This window comes from Lissotriton helveticus, chromosome 10 (genome assembly GCF_964261635.1).
Source record: "Lissotriton helveticus chromosome 10, aLisHel1.1, whole genome shotgun sequence".
NCBI lineage: Eukaryota > Metazoa > Chordata > Amphibia > Caudata > Salamandridae > Lissotriton > Lissotriton helveticus.
In genome coordinates this window covers 542,063,478-542,081,283 of record NC_136071.1, presented here as the reverse complement: position 1 = coordinate 542,081,283, position 17,806 = coordinate 542,063,478, and the positions used below count along the sequence as shown (strand labels likewise).

Here is a 17,806-nt window from a genome sequence, read left to right as displayed (position 1 = left end):
TTATGATTTTTAACCTCTTCATTTGTATATTTTATTTTAAAATAGATATTTTACTAATTATAACTTATTTTTTCTTCTCTCTTTCACAGATACAAAGTGTGGTAAAAATGTAATGAAAGTTACATTTATTATATGGTAAGTGTGACTTAAAAAATGTAGTTTCTGTCCTTTCTCTTTGTCACTCCCCATGTCTTATCATAATTTAATTTTTCACCCTCTTCCACCCCTCTTTACTTATACTCACTGCTCTTTTCTCACCCTCCCTCACCGTTGTTCATTTATCCCGGTTCAGTCACTACCCTTCATTACCCATTTTTTACTGTCATTTCTTTTTTTTTCAACACCCACTCACATTCTCCCACTATTTCTACTTTAGTTTTCTTCCTCTCTCTTCCCTTCTTTCGCTCCCTTATTAATTTTACTTTTCTCACTTTACCCTATTACACCTTCTCTGTTTTTTACTATGTAATAAACAATCCCTCTGTGTTTCTACCTCTACCTGTCTTTCTCTTAACATTACTCTCTTTGTGTTCTTCCCTTATGCTAACTCCTTCATTAATTTTTTTTTCTTTTTTTTGGGTGCGCGCCCCGGTGCGCGTACCCTGAGGAAAAAAAATTGACAGAGATTCTTTAAAAATATAGGTTTATTTTTATAAATTAAAGGTAGTTCTAAAAAGAACTGTTTTTTCTTCTTTTTGTTGTTTTCTATTTTTTTTATGTTTTTTGAACATTTTGTACATTTTTTTTGCTTTTCTGAACAGTTTTATATTTTTTTGTATTTTTTATGGGGAGAAACAAAAAAAAGGGAATTGAAAATGGCTCAACTGGAGCAAAAAACAAAAAACGGCAAAAATTAGGGTTTTTTGGGGCAATTGTGGTTGTCACCAGCAAGGACGATGAGCTTTACGCTCTTTTCACCGTAGGAGATGATCTTACCACAATAAATACATGTAATTCTGTAATCCTCAAATCGTGGTTGAATGCAAGGCATCGTCTCCGTTGTCTCTGGTCCCGATGGAGTGGGTTGCTTTCTTTTGGAGGTGGTCCTTGAAGATTGGGGGAGGTTACTGGCCAGTTCCCTCATCTCTGTACGAGAATAGTTGTTCGGATGCTTGCGGGTCATGTGTCTAATCATGGTATTATTACCAAAAGAATACTTCTTGTTAGGGTTCCCCCTTGAAAGTTCCATGCCACAGATTAGGCAAGTCACCTTGGCCGCATTGACTTTTTTCTTGCCCTCTGGGATAGAAAAAAACTCCAATACAATGTGTGGCCTTGGCTGGTATGGGGTATTGTCTTCATGCAGCCATCTTCTCCCCTCCTCCTCTTCCTCCTCCTCCTCCTCCTCTTCTTGACCACCAATGTAATTTTGTGGTGGCCCTCTTGGTGGTGGTGGTGGTGCAGATGCTCCAGCTGCTGCTGCTACTGTAGCCATTTTAAAGTACAAAATATTTCTCTAAGTTGTTGAAACAGGTCTTCCTCAGTCAAAGGACAAAGTCAGAATAAGGAAAAAAGGTGGAGTCTTTCATCATTGGGAAAACAAAACTGTTCTGGACCAATGAAAAGTGTTATTTTCAAGTCACATGATCCGGGCTTTCATCATTTGGAAACCAAAACTAATCTGCACCAATGAAAAGTGTTATTTTCAGATCACATGACCCGACGCGCTTACGCTACGTGCCCCGGGGCGCGTCGCGTAAGCGTGTCAGGACGTTGCGCGATCGTATGCGCGATCGTATGCGCTCGCGTGCTTCCGGGTGCGCTTACGCAGTGCGTCCTATGACGCATCACGCGGCTACGCGATACGTCACGATGTTGTTTTCGTTTGCGGCAATAGCGCTAACGGTACGCTCCCCGGTACGCGCCCCGGGGCGCGCCGTAACATTGCGCTTACCCGTGCATTCACTGGTACGCGCCCCGGGGCAAAAAAAAAAAATACATAATTAAACAATATACAAATCGTTATAAAAAATTTTACTTTTTATTCCTATAGAGATTTGCTATTAAAAAACCATTGAAATTCACTGAAAAAACCATAGGTTTTACACCAGTTATAGTTAGGAATTAGCATTTAAAAAACCTATTAAATTCACTGAAAAAGCCATAGGTTTTACACCAGTTATAGTTAGCTGGTAGTTTTACTCGCATAAAACCATTGAAATTCCCACGTTATAGTTAGTTTGACTCACTATAACTTGCGCGTGCAATGCACTGCTGATGACGTCACATATTACATCACTCATGAGATGGTCAGTGACATCACACATAAGTTTGCCCGATATGGGGAGACCCTCACTGGATGCTCATGGCCACTTGAAACGGAGATTGCAGCCGCTTCATGATTGCTCCTTTCTTGCTGCTTGGACCCCTTTGGCCCTACACATTTCGGAAATCAATCCTTGTTCACAGGCCGTGCAATAGATGGGACACACAGCATCTGGTAAGTATTCTGCTCTTTATTGACAATTCAAGCCGCAGTGGGCGTGTCCGCATGCCTCGTGGGCGTAAACATCAAGGCATTCTGGAATATGCAGTTTTTAATAATGCCCCAGTGGATGTCTCAGCGGGTCTCACCTCAAAAATTAAAACCCCAGTGGATGAAGTGATCAAAATCGAATGTGCTGTCCAGTAATGTCTCTCATAATGAGGCCAACATCCAGTCCTGTGTAACGTGCCCGAACATTTTCAGACACTTCAGGGCCACACAACGGTGGCGGTTCCTCCCCGCGACCCAGGCATGGCCGCCCAAAACATCACACATAAGTTTGCCCAATATGGGGAGGCCGTTACTGGATGCTCATGGCCTCTTGAAACGGAGATTGCAGCCGCTCCATGATTGCTCCTTTCTTGCTACTTGGACCCCTTTGGCCCTGCGCATTTTTTGAATTGCAAAATGGACTGCATTTAAAAAAAACGTCTTTATTCAAAAAGCTGTCGCAGACATGGTGGTCTGCTGACCCCAGCCGGCCACCATCCCTGGTAGTGCTAGCCATTCCCAATGGGGTCGCAAATTGCGCTTGCATTATGGATATTATTGAGGCCGGCAATTTGCGACCACATTGGGAATCACTAACAGTGTCTGTGATACTGTTGTACATTGCATTTTGAGAGTCGCAAAGCGACGCAATTTGTGAGTCGCAAAATGTAAGGGTCGTCCATCTGGCCCTAGGTCTTGTCTGTAAAAAAGTATAGATTTCTTAGTCCTCTTTCACAACTGTGTCTCCCACAAACTGCAGTTAGATACAGCATAAATAGAAACTATTGAGCACTGTTTAGAAAGTTGCTAAAGTCATGATGAAAAATTGTTTTCTTTTCTGTTTCTGCCTGTTTCTGAAAGAAGATGAAAGAGTAATCTAACCACAGCAAACCTTTTTGTATTGAAATTAAATTAAAAATAAGCACACACATTTTGCCTCATAGATCATTTTTTAGAAAAATATGTTAAGGACTTGAGGGTAATCAAAAACAAGCATTTGCAAAGCAATAGGTCTTGCATTTAGGCAAGTTAGAGCTATTGGTAGACAATGCCTTTCATTTATATTTGGGTTTTTAAAATATAAAGAAAAGGCATTGCCATTTACAATACTAATAGCTTAAGCTCTCGGGAATGCGAGACACATTGCATTCCAAATGCTTTTTTTGTGAAAGAACCCCATGAAAGCAAGCATGGCGCGCTAAATGTTGCAGGAAAGCATGTAGTGCCTGCAATAGGAGAAACCATTAAAGAAAATAATGCTTGTAGAGTAAATAAGACGTACCATGTAACCACCAAAGTAAAAGGCCCAGTCATCATGGTAGGTTACAAATAAAGACAAGGTGATACTAAGGAGGGACTAACAAGCCTATTAACGAATGAGAAACCAGCATTTAGGAAGGACAATGACACAAACCAATGATAAATAGAGTGGGCGGGGCTACACGTTCATACTCCAATACAGCATGGCTTGCGGTGCAGCACATGCTCGCTGACTCAGGCTCAACCTAAAAAAGCTCTATGTTCTATGATATAGACAAGTAACCTTCCAGATACAAGATGGCTAAAAAGCAAAAACTGAAGAATTTCTAGCTATCCTGCTTAGTAACCATCTAACGCATCTTTAACTAGGTCTTCCTTCGCAGTTACCTTTCCTTGCCTCCATATAGTTCTTTTTTGCTTTCTGAATTACATTCTTGACCTACAACCATGTAAACATGGCATCTCGTAGCGAACAATATCTCTGCCACGAAAGTGCCACGAAGCAGTCGACCTGATACCGTGTTCTAATATTCGGCCATCTGTAGGAAATCAGTTAAGATGCTTAACCCCATCGCCGCGTGGCTCATTCCCCCACAGTGCGGGGGGCCGCGTGCGGCGCCGCGTTGCTGATGACGAGCTTGGCTCGTCATGCAGCACGGTGGCCGTCATGGCCACACCCACTCAATGGAACGCCCAGCACAGCGGGGGAATTATCCATGCATTGGCGTTCCGCGGTGGCTATGACGAGCTCAGCTCGTCACCAGCACAAGGCCACCGTGCTTCCTGACGAGCTCAGTTCGTCATCAGCATGCAAGGAGTTAAAGCTTAGTGGTGTAGCTTCAAAAAATTTTAAAACCTGTTCTTGTGAGCAAAAAAAGAAGACAGTGGGACATGTAATTTTGTGCGTAGAAACCAGTGAAAGGCACAGCACACGGATATAAGAGGCTGGTACAGTGGACGGACTGCATTGGGTGTATGTGCCTATGTCACGAAGGAGAGAGAGCCAAGAGAAACTGGAGGGAAAGAGACAGAGAGAGGCTGAAGAAGGTGCAAGTTAAAGGGATGTGTGGGCAGTAAAGGGGTTAGAGGGGGAAACAGAGGAGGAGAAAGACAGCGATAGAAGAGAAATAATAGGTGGGAAGACAGCGGAAAGACAGAGGGATACATATGCAACGTGGCAAAAAGCTAGAGAGGGGAGAAATAAAGTAGGGAGAGAAACAAGGTATGGATGTAAAGAATCGAAGAATGCAGACACAGATGTGAACTGAGAGAGAGAGAGCAGAGAGAGTGAATGAATAAATTAAACTGAAATGGAGATGAAGAGAAAGAGAAAGAGAAAGTGAAGGACAGAGACGGAGCAGAGAGGGCTGACTATCAGAGACAGATAAAGGTGCAACGCCAGGGAACACAATAAACACACAAACATAAGCGTCACAGAGATAAAGAGTGACACAGCCAGATACACAGACAGAGGTAGGGAGCGACACGAAGGGCAGAGAGACAGAGGAGATTTGAAGAGACAGGGAGAGGGAAAGTGAGGCTTGAAGAATGAGATAGGATAGCGAGAGGGTGCCAGTGAGAGATTATTAAAAGAGACAGAAGATCAAATAAAGTAAAATACATACAATGAAGTGGAAGGGTGCTAGGTTGACGAAGCATAGCAAGCGTTTCGCTACTCTGATCGGAAGGCGAGGCACACCCGAGATTACAAGATAGCCCAGTGTCTTTAGGGTCACTGGGTCCATTCATGTGTCTTCCTTTCACAAATCATTTTTTTCCGGAGTGTTGGTCCAATTGGTTCTGCTGAATTGAAACAAGATACTAGCTCCCAGAATGCATTACATTGTCAAAGAAAAACCTAGAACATGACATCAAGAATGTCCCTTATGACACAATGTTACCCTGTAACTTTATGAGGACTCCGAGCAGTTGTCTAAAGGCGCTGTCACGTTGTGTACTGTTTCACTTACAACACCCCAGACAGTGTGAATTGTTGCCTAAAAGAGCCCACAAAGCCACGAAGTAAGGGCTTTTAAATTCACCGGTCAGAAAACAGGTAGGCCGCATCGTGTCACAGCGACATAGAGTGACAGGGTTCATGTGACGTCGTGTAACAGAGTTCATGTATTCTCACCAGCTGACATGCATGTTTTGTTGTGTCAAAGCACATACGCCGGTGTCATGTCTTAACAAGAAATGTTGGGATGTACCATTCTCACATAACTGACATTCTACACACAGTCCTCAATATACCCCAGGTGCATCTAGGGAGGGCCTTCACCTTCAGCCATTCTTAAGGGGCTTCTCACAAAGTAGGTTAAACACTGTACTTCCAGGGGGTTTTGAGGTAAAGATCATGCAAGGGCTTAAATGTAAATGTACTGATAGCAATGCAGTGGTTCATGCTAGTATTTAGCTCATGTCTACGGACACCTAATGTTGACAGGTATGGGGACCTAGGCAAAGGGAGAAAAGGTAATGTGCCCATGATCACACAAATGTGAGACTTGGAAAAAGATCATATTAGAACTCTCATTGGTAGTATCAAATGCAGTCCCAGGGACCTAAGCTCATCTCACTTATGAGATCAAAACACGCCAAAACACCACCTGGTTTTGCTCATGTCCCTGGGCAGAGAGGGCTAATGCCTTAGAAGTTAGGACCAGATTATTTTGGAGCAGCACCAAGACAGAATTAAATGCAGCTGGTCCTGTCCGTAATGGCCCAACTAGCTATAAAAAGATAGAATGGAATTCGATCATAGTGATGATTAGAGGTGCAAACTGGACAAAGCATTTCCACTCTTCATGTGTGCACCGTCTAGTGAGTCACCCCACTAAAATCTATGTCCTTCTGCTATGCCTCATTTACAACTGTGCACACTGAAGCATCTCAGTGGCGTTTTAATACAAAAAAAGGGTTTGTTCACAGAATAAGTCAAGAGTATCCAATGTAGCCCCAGGACTGGGCGCATGCCAGATTGCCAGGATAATGTAGAGCAGTTCCTGTGAAACCTACTGTATGTAAAATGCTAATTTACGTGGATATCATGGAAGTCTGGCATGGCTATGGCTCCCTTGAAACTACCTTGAACTAAAGGAGCAGTTCTTGGCACAGAGAAATACAGAGAGTGAAATTGTAGACTAGAGAAACCCCACCTAATTTCTGGACTGTATTCTATGGCGGCAGACTAAGGACAGGCCAGCCAGCCCTGACACGTGTGTTCACGGCTTAAGCCGGGGTCAGGTGGTAAAGTCAGCACACGGCTAGTGTCAGAAATGTGCCCTGTGATATGATGAGCCTCAGTTGCTTGTGTTCCAGTTCAGAGAGGACCCAGACCTACAGTTCGGGCTTGACTGTCCCCATGAAGCACAGGGTCAAGGCTGGTTTGCATTATGGCTGGGCTTAAACCAAGGTGGCATGGTGAGCAAAAGAACATTGGACCTGTATGCAGCCTACGTAATTACTACTGACTGAGCTTAATTCAAGCATTCCACCCATCACTTTTTCATATACTTCAGTTATGCGACAGTTCAGCATTTGGAGATCATGTGCGTGTGTTCTAAATTGTAAACATTAAAGTGACCATATAAAGATTGTGGTGAAGGCGCATCTCTCACATTGTTCGATCTGTACCGATGTGCAATTGCAGGGGTGTTACTGGGGAGGGGGCAGCACGAATGGGACACTTTGTGTTACCTACCGGGGATGCTGTTATAGAAGTATGTGAGCGGACTGTGCAGAGGTACAGCACACATTGAAATTACAATCTGTTCTAGACAATTACAATGTTGGGGGTGGGAGGAGAGATCAGTCCTGCAACCAAGCACAAGGCTTCACCTCATTACACAGAACCATAATACATGCCTCAAAGGATGGGCAGGCAAGGGGGCTAAAGTGAAATAGAAAGTATGAATTGAGCCTATGAAGCCCACAGAGCCTAAGTTGGAGGCCGCTTGCACCCCTCACAACCACGTTGTCATAAGCACAGCTCGCCCGTGGCTCATGACGGCGTGGTTCCATCACAAGCATGGCGGCGCCACGCGGCCCCTCCTCCCCCAAGGGAATTTCCACCGCGGCCAAGGGGTTAAGCTAATGCATTAAAAAAAACACTTTGATAGCTAAAGTAGTTTTGGTGTTTTTATTACACCTTTTCTTTGTTCATTTATTTTTAGAACATGTGCGGTCAACATTTAACTCATGTCATGGTGAAGAACAGTAAATATAACAGTTTAAAAAAACAATATTCCTAACAATACATTTGACATTTGACGAATACAAAACCAATAAGGTGACAAAACATGACAAAACTCAATTGACCAGTGCTTGTAAAAGAAACAATGGCGGAACAGACTGTTTATGATTTACAAAATCTGCCACCTGCCATACCCAGCTAGACAGCACGACAATAACAACAGGCTAATTGCCCTGTTTGTATCCTCTATCACTCAGTGAATTGATGGTTGTTACAGCTAGCTAGTTGAATGCATTAACTTAAAATGCATGTCCAAACAATCTCCTGTTCATAGCACTATAATGCATAGCAGGTATTTCAGTGCACCTTGTTGCACTAGAATAACCAACCTACCATAGGCAGGGCTAGACACACACACCTGCTCAGTGCCACGATACCATCGCGGGCGATTTTGCCCTTTGCAGATACACATAACACTACAGTTCATTCTAACGTGCTTTGTTCCATGCATTGGGCTCTCTTCAATTGCACTGTATTTTTGAAGTGCACAGCATTGTAGCACAGTGTGCTGCTCTGTGTTGTTGTGTGGTACAGCATCGTATATATGCGTCCATTGCATCACGCTGCAGAATCACCACTGCCGGAGAACCTCTTGATGGCCCACTTCACCTTGCCATAGGTGCCTATGCCCAGCATCTCCAGCAGCTCGTACTGGTGCTTCAGGTTGTGCTTCTGATGGTGCCTCTTCACCCCGTGCTGCTTTTGTGCTCCGGTGAGGCTGTTGTCCCCTCCGGGGAGGGAGAAGCTGAGGGGTCCCCTATCAACCCCTCTGTTCCCTGCACTTTGCTCCCCGGTAGCTCATCCCCGGTAGCTCACCTCCACGAGGGAATGAAGGCTGTCACCGACTGGATGACGAGCAGCCGTCTGACGCTGAACTCGGACAAGATGGAGGTCCTCATCTGGATCCACCCCCTTAGCCTTTGATGACTCCTGGTGGCCGACCACACTGGGAACAGCACCAACACTCACTGACCATGCATGCAACCTAGGATTCATCCTCGACTCCTCCCTCTCCATGTCTAAGCAGGTCAACGCCATCTCCTCCTCCTGCTACAACACCCTCCACATGCTCCGCAGGCTCTACAAGTGGATCCCGACCGAAGCAAGAAGAACGGTGACACAAGCCCTCGTCAGCACAAGACTGGACTACGGCAACGCACTCTACACAAGAATCCCAGCCAAACACCTACGATGACAAAAACGCATCCAAAACGTCTCCGCCCGACTGATTGTCAATGTCCCTTGCCGCAGCCACATCACCCTCCACCTGAGAGACATACACTGGCTCACCACTGACAAGAGGATCACCTTCAAGCTCCTCACCCACGAACACAAAGCACTCCACAACGCCGGACCAGCCTACCTGAACAGCAGACTCAGCTTCTACACCCCCACCCGCCAGCTCCGCTCCGCCAGCCTCACCCTCGCCGCTGTCCCCCACATCCAAGGAAGACCTCCGGCAGCAGATCCTTCTCCTACCTCGCTGCCAAGACCTGAAACACCCTCCCTACCCACATACGGCAGACCCAACACCTACTTGCCTTCAGAAAACTCCTCAAGACCTGGCTCTTCGAGCAGTAGCAGCACCTCCCCTCCCCTTAGCGCTGTGAGACCCTCACGGGTAAGGAGAGCGCTTTACAAGTACTATGATTGATTGATTGATTGATCTGGTGCCTGGCCATCCCCAGCCCCTCCTGTGTCTGTATCCATGCTTGGAAGAGGAGTGCAGGAGGTGGAGGTGGGCCAGCAGCTGCCTGTCTGGTGCCTGAGCCCTGCCTTCAGGCCAGGGACGGTGAGGCCCCCACGCTCCCCGGGTCCACAGAGCAGCTACGCATCTGGCACCTCAGGTTTATCGCGCGCTGACAGAACAGGGAGTGCAGGGAAATGAACACACGCCACAGGTCAAGAATGAACAGGGGGGACAGCAGCTGCTGGAGAGCACCCAGTGGCTTGTCAGCCACAGCAAGATGAGCAGGTGGCCAGGTCACCCCTGAACATGACGAGACTCTCTGCTTGAAAGCTATATTTAGTAGACCTGACACTGCCGAGAGCCTGTTGCAGCAGGTCTGGGTCTCTCCAAGGTACAGCATGGAGTGTCCCCACCGGGAGAGGAGAGACGCATCCCCTTCTGCGCTGCATGCTACTGCCCCTCTGCTCCAGCCATTTGAGGTGTGTGGTGTACTGTTACAAGAGCAGATTCCGCCTCCCAGTCCCATGGTCCTTTCATTTCCTTCCTACACTTTCTTTCGGAGGAGAGGAAAAAGGAGTGTTGGAAGTTTGTGGCTAGTGGATTGCATGGAGGGCTCCTCCTGTGGGAGGGACACAACGCTGACCCTCTCCTTTTCACGATTGTGTGCGTTCCAGGGGACGGGCATACATCTGGCAGGACAGCCCTCAGACACGCCCATAGGTTTTGTCAGGAAAAGAGTTGGGCGGCAGCCACCCGCCCACAGCGAGACAAGCATGCACAGAAAAAGAAATGATTGCAGCCACATAACATGGCTAATGGCACAAAGAGGCTTAGACCACAGGTCACTGGGGAGAAAACATTCTCAACATTAGCTCAAGGAAAGTAAAAAAATATTTGCAATGCTATACGTCTAGCATTTAAATGCGAGACCTATGGCATTGCAAGCAAACAGTCCCCATTATCCTGGCTGTTTCGAAAGTGAAACTGGGCGTCATGCCTAATGGAGAAACTCCATATATAAAATAGTACATACACTGTGTATCGACCAAGTAAAGGGACAAGTAGCCATGGGAGGTAACTAATGATGACATGACCGTACTAAGGAGGGACTAACAAGCCTATTTAGGAATCAAAAGCCAGCGTTTCCAAAGGACAAAGACACAAGCCAATGACAAATATGAGTGGGTAGTGGGTGGGGCTTCTCTCCCATACTGAACTACAACAGATCTTCACCAGAGCAGCGCTTGCGCACTGTCTCAGGCTTGACCTAAAAACTGTAGGCACCTTTGTGATCCCCAACATGTCGGGAAAAAAAAGGAAACAAATATGACCCGGATGTCGTTTGTGGGAAAATGTTATGCTAGATTAAGCATGAACAGCCCAAAAAGTGAAAAACAGCTCACAATGGGGAGCTTCCTCAATGATGAAAACACACAAGGAAATGTCAAGAAGGTGTTTAGTTATTGCAATGTGCTTTGCCTTAAAGTGATTGATTAATGGTTATTCATAATCATACTGAAACACTAATCTTGAGAACTGAACCGATCTTGGTGGACGGAATAAAGTACAGAGCGGGCATAGATTAAATTGTTGTGTCAATTATTCAAACAGTTTTAATGGTGGTAAATGGTGGCGAGAAATGTATTCTTGATGTTTCACCACAACTTTTGTGAAAATCAAGAGGAAATGCTGCTTATGGCTTACAACATTTTGTGGTTAGGCAGTTTAAAATAGTTTTTTGTTTTTATTTAAATTATTAGTTTAGTGAGTGACAATGAAATTGGTGTGCTTTTTCAAGAATATCTTTGTACAATAAAGCAAAGAGTTAAGGGACTGATTACGATGTCGAACAGAAAGCCTCCGCCCGACAGTCGTAATCTTCCCGACCGTGTCAGAGCCCTTCCAACCAACTCAGTCGGTTTACAGTCCGACCGCTTGCTTACAATGTTTGGGGTCCGGCCAGTCATTCCGGATGGATCCGACCCGCTTGTGGAGTACTCCTGTCAGTCAGAACCACACCGTAACCCCCTAATAATGGCTTTTCCGCTGTCAGGATTATGATGTTGGTTTCCAATAGCCTTTCATTGTCGGCCTTCCCGACACAGAAGGCCTGTCAGAAAGTGACTTTGGGGGCCTCTGGCAGGGCCCCCAAGCCCTCGTGGATTATGGTTGATGGCCAGGGGTGTACCTAAGGTAACCCCTGTAAAACCCTGTACTTATGGCAGGCACCATGGGGTGCCTGCGTTAGGGTGCATGGTTTTACACACACACACACCCCATTGCCCCATTGAGCCTGTGTTACAACTGGTTCTCAGGCGTAACACAAGCTCCCATAGGAAACAATGGAAATCCCACTGAACAGTGTTCGGTCTCATCGTAATCTGGTGGTCAGAACCAACAACTGCAAGTCAGTCGGTTCCGAATCCGAGACTGTGTGGGGCGGAGGCTTTCAACCCGACATCGAAATAAACTCCAAAATCTTTTAAACTGAACATCGTAATTCTGAATCTTTGACCAGTGTGACAACCTTTTATGCATTGTAAATACACTTTGTTAAACAAATGTACAGTTCTTTGCCGCACCCACTACTTTTGCCAGCACAGCAGAGTATTCAAGATTATCCTTCACCAGTTCATATATTATCAGATGTTGTTTTGGAAAGTGCAAATTTCTTTATTGAAGGCAAGCAAGCCTATGCAATATGTATTCAGGGGCCTTGTAATGAACTGTCAGTTACTTTTTGTACCTTTTAGGAGTACTTTATCCAGAAGCATATGCAACTCAGTTTAAAACTGATTGACATTTTGTAAAGTAATTATTTTCTTTGATCAATTGTTGGTAGAGTATTATGTGATTATTATTTTATGAATTTTGAAACGACTTTCTTTTAATTAATGCATGATTTTGCTTTTTATATTAATCTTTTATTTTGAAAACCAATTGTCAAATGTTTTAGTAAATGCAATCAATATACATTTGTACAAAGACCGAAAACGTTCATGTGCATAGAAGTTAACAAAGCATCTACAATTAAATCTGTTTCTGTAAAACTGTCATGGAAGATGATTACTCAAGCATCTCAAGCTTTTAGGCAGTATTGAAAGTGCCTTTAACAATGCATGTTTGTTCAGGGACAATACTCATTCATTTTGGCATCCTTCCTACTAGACAAAATTAGCAGAACTTATATTTGAATTGAGCAATTCTTACCTGTTCTGCAACAGTAAGGGCCTGAAGTACAAAGGTGTTTTGTGGTCACAACACATGTGAATATCAAATCCTCATGGTGTGTGACCACAAAATATCTTTGGGCAATGTAAAAATTTCATTTTATGAGCCAACAAAAGTTTTTACAACTCAGAAAACGGCTTTTGTGACCAATGCAGAATCAAAAATAGGAGTGAGTGTAAAAGAGGTGCTGTTCTTGTATTTCTGTTACAGTGCTGTGCTCCAATGGCTTATGATCCCAATTACAGTTACAAACAATTGATAAATTACTGTCACTTGAGATCGGGGGGTGGGTAACTGAGTTGCAAGGAGAAAGCCATCCCTATTGGAATTGCGTTGCCAGTCTCAGGTGAAAAGATAGTGGTTTAGAGGACTACTGTATTCTCGCTCTAATTTCATTGAATGTACTCTTTTTTTAAGAGCATCCCATGTCCCTCTCAGAGACTTGGTACCTCAAAAAAGTTTACATTGAATGGATGGAAATCAGGAAGGGAAATCTGCATTCTCAGACATTTGAAGGGTGGTACAAAATTCCTGCTGCCTCATTAATAATAATGACGCAGAAGTTCTTGCAACCACCAGCAAAAGTATATTTTTATATATGTCTGAGTGGTATAGGAGATTGGTAGCATCTCAAAATGCTGAGCTAGTCAATGTGCAAAAACAATTACTGGTTTGCATCCATTCCGATCAAACATCAGGGCCTTTGAATCTTAAGGCCCAATGTATAGTTTAGAAGAGAGGGTACTCCGTCGCAACCGAGATGCAATACCCTCTCTGCCAAACTGAAGGTCCATCAGCCTCAATTGCAGTCAGGTGGACCTTCAGTATGTCTGCGGCAGAGACTAATCTGTTTCCACCACTGACACACCTCACCTCAGATAGCCTAAAAAAGTAGTGGCCACTGACTGTTGAGCACTGAGAGGCAGTGGAGACTGCAAAATGACCCCAACACCATGGGGGGAAACTCCCATGGCATGAGGCTCATTGTTTTTATGTATTTTCCATAATAAATTGCCTTTGGGATATTTATTTTGAAAATAAATTTAAAAAAAATGAAAGTTTGATGCATGTGACACCAGTTCCTGGAAAACGGAAGGGATAGCTGTTGGGCAGATGGACATCTCTAAATTTGGTGGTGAGGAACACCTTTGGCATGGTGGGAGTAATGTACCACACAATGGTGACAAAATTCCTCTGCCAAACTCTACATCTGTGGGGCATATGTACAAGCCCCTATCGCCAATCGAACATCACTTTTTGTGACGTTCACCTGGCGATAGGGGCCCTGCCTTATGACATCAGACGCCAAAAAACAGAAGCGATGTGAGAGCCGGAATCGGAGCGGATCCCCCAAAGAAATTGATTTCCTGTCAAGCGCGAGGAATTTCTCTCCACTGCTCGCTTAGGAGCAAACAGTGCTGGCCCCTGACTTTCAAGCAAGCAAGGAAGTACGGAGAAAGAACCCTCGTCTGAGATACACAGTCCAGGGGTGTCCAGCAAAAGAACCTTGTTGCCCACCGAAAACGACCTTTCAGTATAGGACAGTCTCCAGTCCAGGTCCTGAGGAGAGCCACTCATTAATACGTGGGCTCGAAACGCGTTGACACACTACTGGAACAAGATTCAGGAAGGGCATTGGCAGGATTTATTGATTGTGGACATTATTTCACCTGTTTCATGACCCAATTACTTGCTATTGTTCCAGTACAAACAAGCAGGCTAGCAGAAATAATGAATGCCTCTTGGTTTGCTTTAGGTTGTATATCAGGACTGGTGTCGTTAACATTGATTGATAATAGGCACTTTCGCCTGTGTTTTATGTATATAGTGTGCAAATGTAAATATGTTTCATTCACGGTTGTTGTCCAATGTATGTATTGAAACGTGAATTTTTTGTGAATTTCTCTTTATTGATTTTGTATCATCTTTTGACATATATAAATGAAACTTTTGGAAAATGAAAAAAGAGTAAAATAATACTAAATGATAAGTGTGCCTGCTTAGATCAATTGGGTAAGTAGCACTACACTTTGTGGTTAGAATTAACCTACCTTGCCAATGTTTTTTGTTGGTTCTATTTAAGCGGTCCAGGCCAGGTAGTGTAGACCCAAGCCTTCTTTGTTTTTCTTCTTATGTACAAGGCAGCGTTAAGCCACTTTTAGCTACGTTTAGCGTGAAAGTGGCATGCAGTGGGTGTTGTGGTGGGCGTTCCACCACAACACCCATTGCATTTGACGCTGCCCCCTATGTACAAGGGTGGTGTACATAGGAGACAGCGCCAAAATTAAAACCTGGAAAACCCTGATCTTAATGCATTATTTCTCCTCGGTTTTGCTTTTTCCACGTGTGCTTTAAAAATGACATTTTGTAACTTTCATATGTGCTGTATGAAGCACCACACATGAAAGTTACAGATTTGCATTTTAGGATGGTTTATGTGCAGGAAGGGACACCTTCCTACACATAACCAATTCTCCCCTGCACACAGACACCCTTGCACTAAGTTTGTAAAATTTAGCGCCATCGTAGGGGGAAACACAAAGCTGCACCACATTCTTGTAAATATGATGCAGCTTTGCGTTTTCGAAGTGGCGGAGCATGTAGTTAAGCTCAGGAGGCTAACATCACGCTCCACCACTTTGTCGTACATATGGCACTGAATCTATTAGGTTTCGGTATAGAAAGACATACATAGTGCTCAAGTGACCACAAACCCCTGTTCACAGTGTATATTAAAAAAAGGAACAGCGCAAATTTTGTAGCTGGAGAACTGTATATTTCAGGCTAGATACACAACTGTCTTTCAGAAAACAAACACGTTTTCAATGCGAGTCAATTTGCAGTTGGCGCTTAAATGTGCCCTTAACTAATATTTATTACAAAACACAGCTTCGCCAAGGTGTGAAGTCACAAGACAGAAGAACTGACATCATACTTTGTTGAGGCGAGTCATAATGTATTTGTATGTCATAATTTCGAGTTTTTTTTTAATAATTGTTGCCCAATTTAATTAATCAATATTCAATGTAACATTTGCTTGAAATAATGAAAATACAATAAGGTTTTCTTTCCACATCAATGCACTTTGCTTACTTTTCTGGAATGTCGTGGTACAACTCTTTTTGCATTGGCTCCTGTAACCCGTTATTGGCTGTTGTAGGCTGATAAAACAATACAAAACAAAACAAAAACACAAACTGTATCATTACGGCGATATCTTCTGCAAGAGGAGAACAAGATATTCTGCAACAGGCGATAGATTTTGGAGGCTGGAGGCTGATCTTTCTTTCAGAGGTTTACATATCTGATGGTAGCCACGCCCACTCGCCTTCATTCTCTCTATTGGCTTAAAGCACACGACAAGCATCGCCTTCCTTTCCAGCACAGCTACAGCTAAACATGAGCACAGCGAGAGTTAAACATGAAAGAACACAATTGACTGGCATGACTTTAGGCATCCTAGATCACATTCCTTTCACGTAGGCAATGGCAGGCGCTTCAGATCTATATAACCCAGCTGAATTAAGGTTTGTGACAAGAATAAAGTAAGTGCAACCCACTCACATACTCATTTCATTTTGAAGAATATTCTTTCTGTACCCACCCTTCTTTTCGCTTCAGTTGTGCATGGGAGAAAGGTCCGACTGGGTTAGAAAAAGACCCTGGCAGCAAATTAAAACAGACCCATAAACAGCCAAAAATACAGTCCACACACTGACCCTTGAGACCAGCTCATTGGGCACTCCCTGATTGAACTATAGGCCAGACCAACCCTGTGTGGGGGCGGTGAACAGTGCATAATCTGTAGAAGTGTGGAAGATTTTGTTTGTTTGAGGAGTCCCCTGCTGGCACTGCTGAGTGCTGGGGCTGGTGAATCCTCAGGCTACCTAGTTTCTGACTTCGAATCTAACCTCTTTCTTGCAGTATCCTGCACTTCCGTCTCTTCTTAATCTTGCAAGTTATTTTCTATCCCTGTTCTTTCCCTTTGCCGCTGTGTTCCTGTCTTTCTTTTCTTCTGCTTTTCTCTCTTTTGCTCTGGGTCACTGGAGGCTCGCCCAAGGCAGCACAGGCAGCATATGTTGCCCCTATCCTGCCTTCTCCTTCTGTCTCTGAGAGACCCATCTAGACTTGTAGATCACTCAAGAATGATCGTTTCCAGATGCGACTATAGTCAGCTCTACAGCTGTTTGTGTCGGAGCTGTTTTCTGGTTAGTACCAAGATGTGAAGTCACAAGACAGAAGAACTAGAGCATTTCACAATATTATTTATTTTCATTGTCTTAATAAAATACTTTCAAATTAAATATGAGAAAAATATATTTGACGATACATGTAGAGTAATGAAGGCGAGCAGTTATGTTCGATACTCTTTAAGATATGTTTGCATACAGTGGTATAATTGATGTGCTTAATGGATACAGGTCACTCTGCTGTATATTCACAAGAACGTGTGATAACTACTGCAAGAGTAGCGTAACGCAACTTTCAAAATCGCAGCCCATCCCGGTGAAATAACCCAGTGTCAACGTGGAATTCACAACACAGCAGTAGCATGCAAAAGTGTGCCAAAACCACGGAGAATGTCAGTGATACAACCACCTCGATGGAGACAAAAACACAAACCACAACACCAAAAAACATGCATTGGGCCCAAGCGCAATGAGGAAACCAGAGATAAGAAGCCCCAGGTCTGCAACACACACCTGGTAGGTGGGAATAATCACAATAAAAGTAGAAGAAACAAGCAAACACAAACTGACCAACACCTAAGCACCATGGAGGCAGCCGGAGCAGGCGCAGAGTAAGAGCGCAACCCCACAAGCACACCGGACAAACAGTCCGGGACCTCGGGGACTGGAAAGGGCAAGGACAGGGAGAAGAGGAAGACGAAGTT

General features: G+C 44.2%; 1 long non-coding RNA gene across 1 annotated transcript in view; it reads right to left on the bottom strand.

The window, feature by feature from the left end:
* The window catches only part of LOC144785393 (uncharacterized), a 274,528-nt gene extending 258,365 nt beyond the window's left edge, over window positions 1-16,163 (bottom strand). Inside the window, exon 1 of the long non-coding RNA XR_013601852.1 lies at window positions 16,006-16,163. This is a non-coding gene — a long non-coding RNA (uncharacterized LOC144785393). The remainder of the gene's footprint in view (window positions 1-16,005) is intronic.
* Between the last annotated feature and the right edge of the window lie 1,643 nt (window positions 16,164-17,806).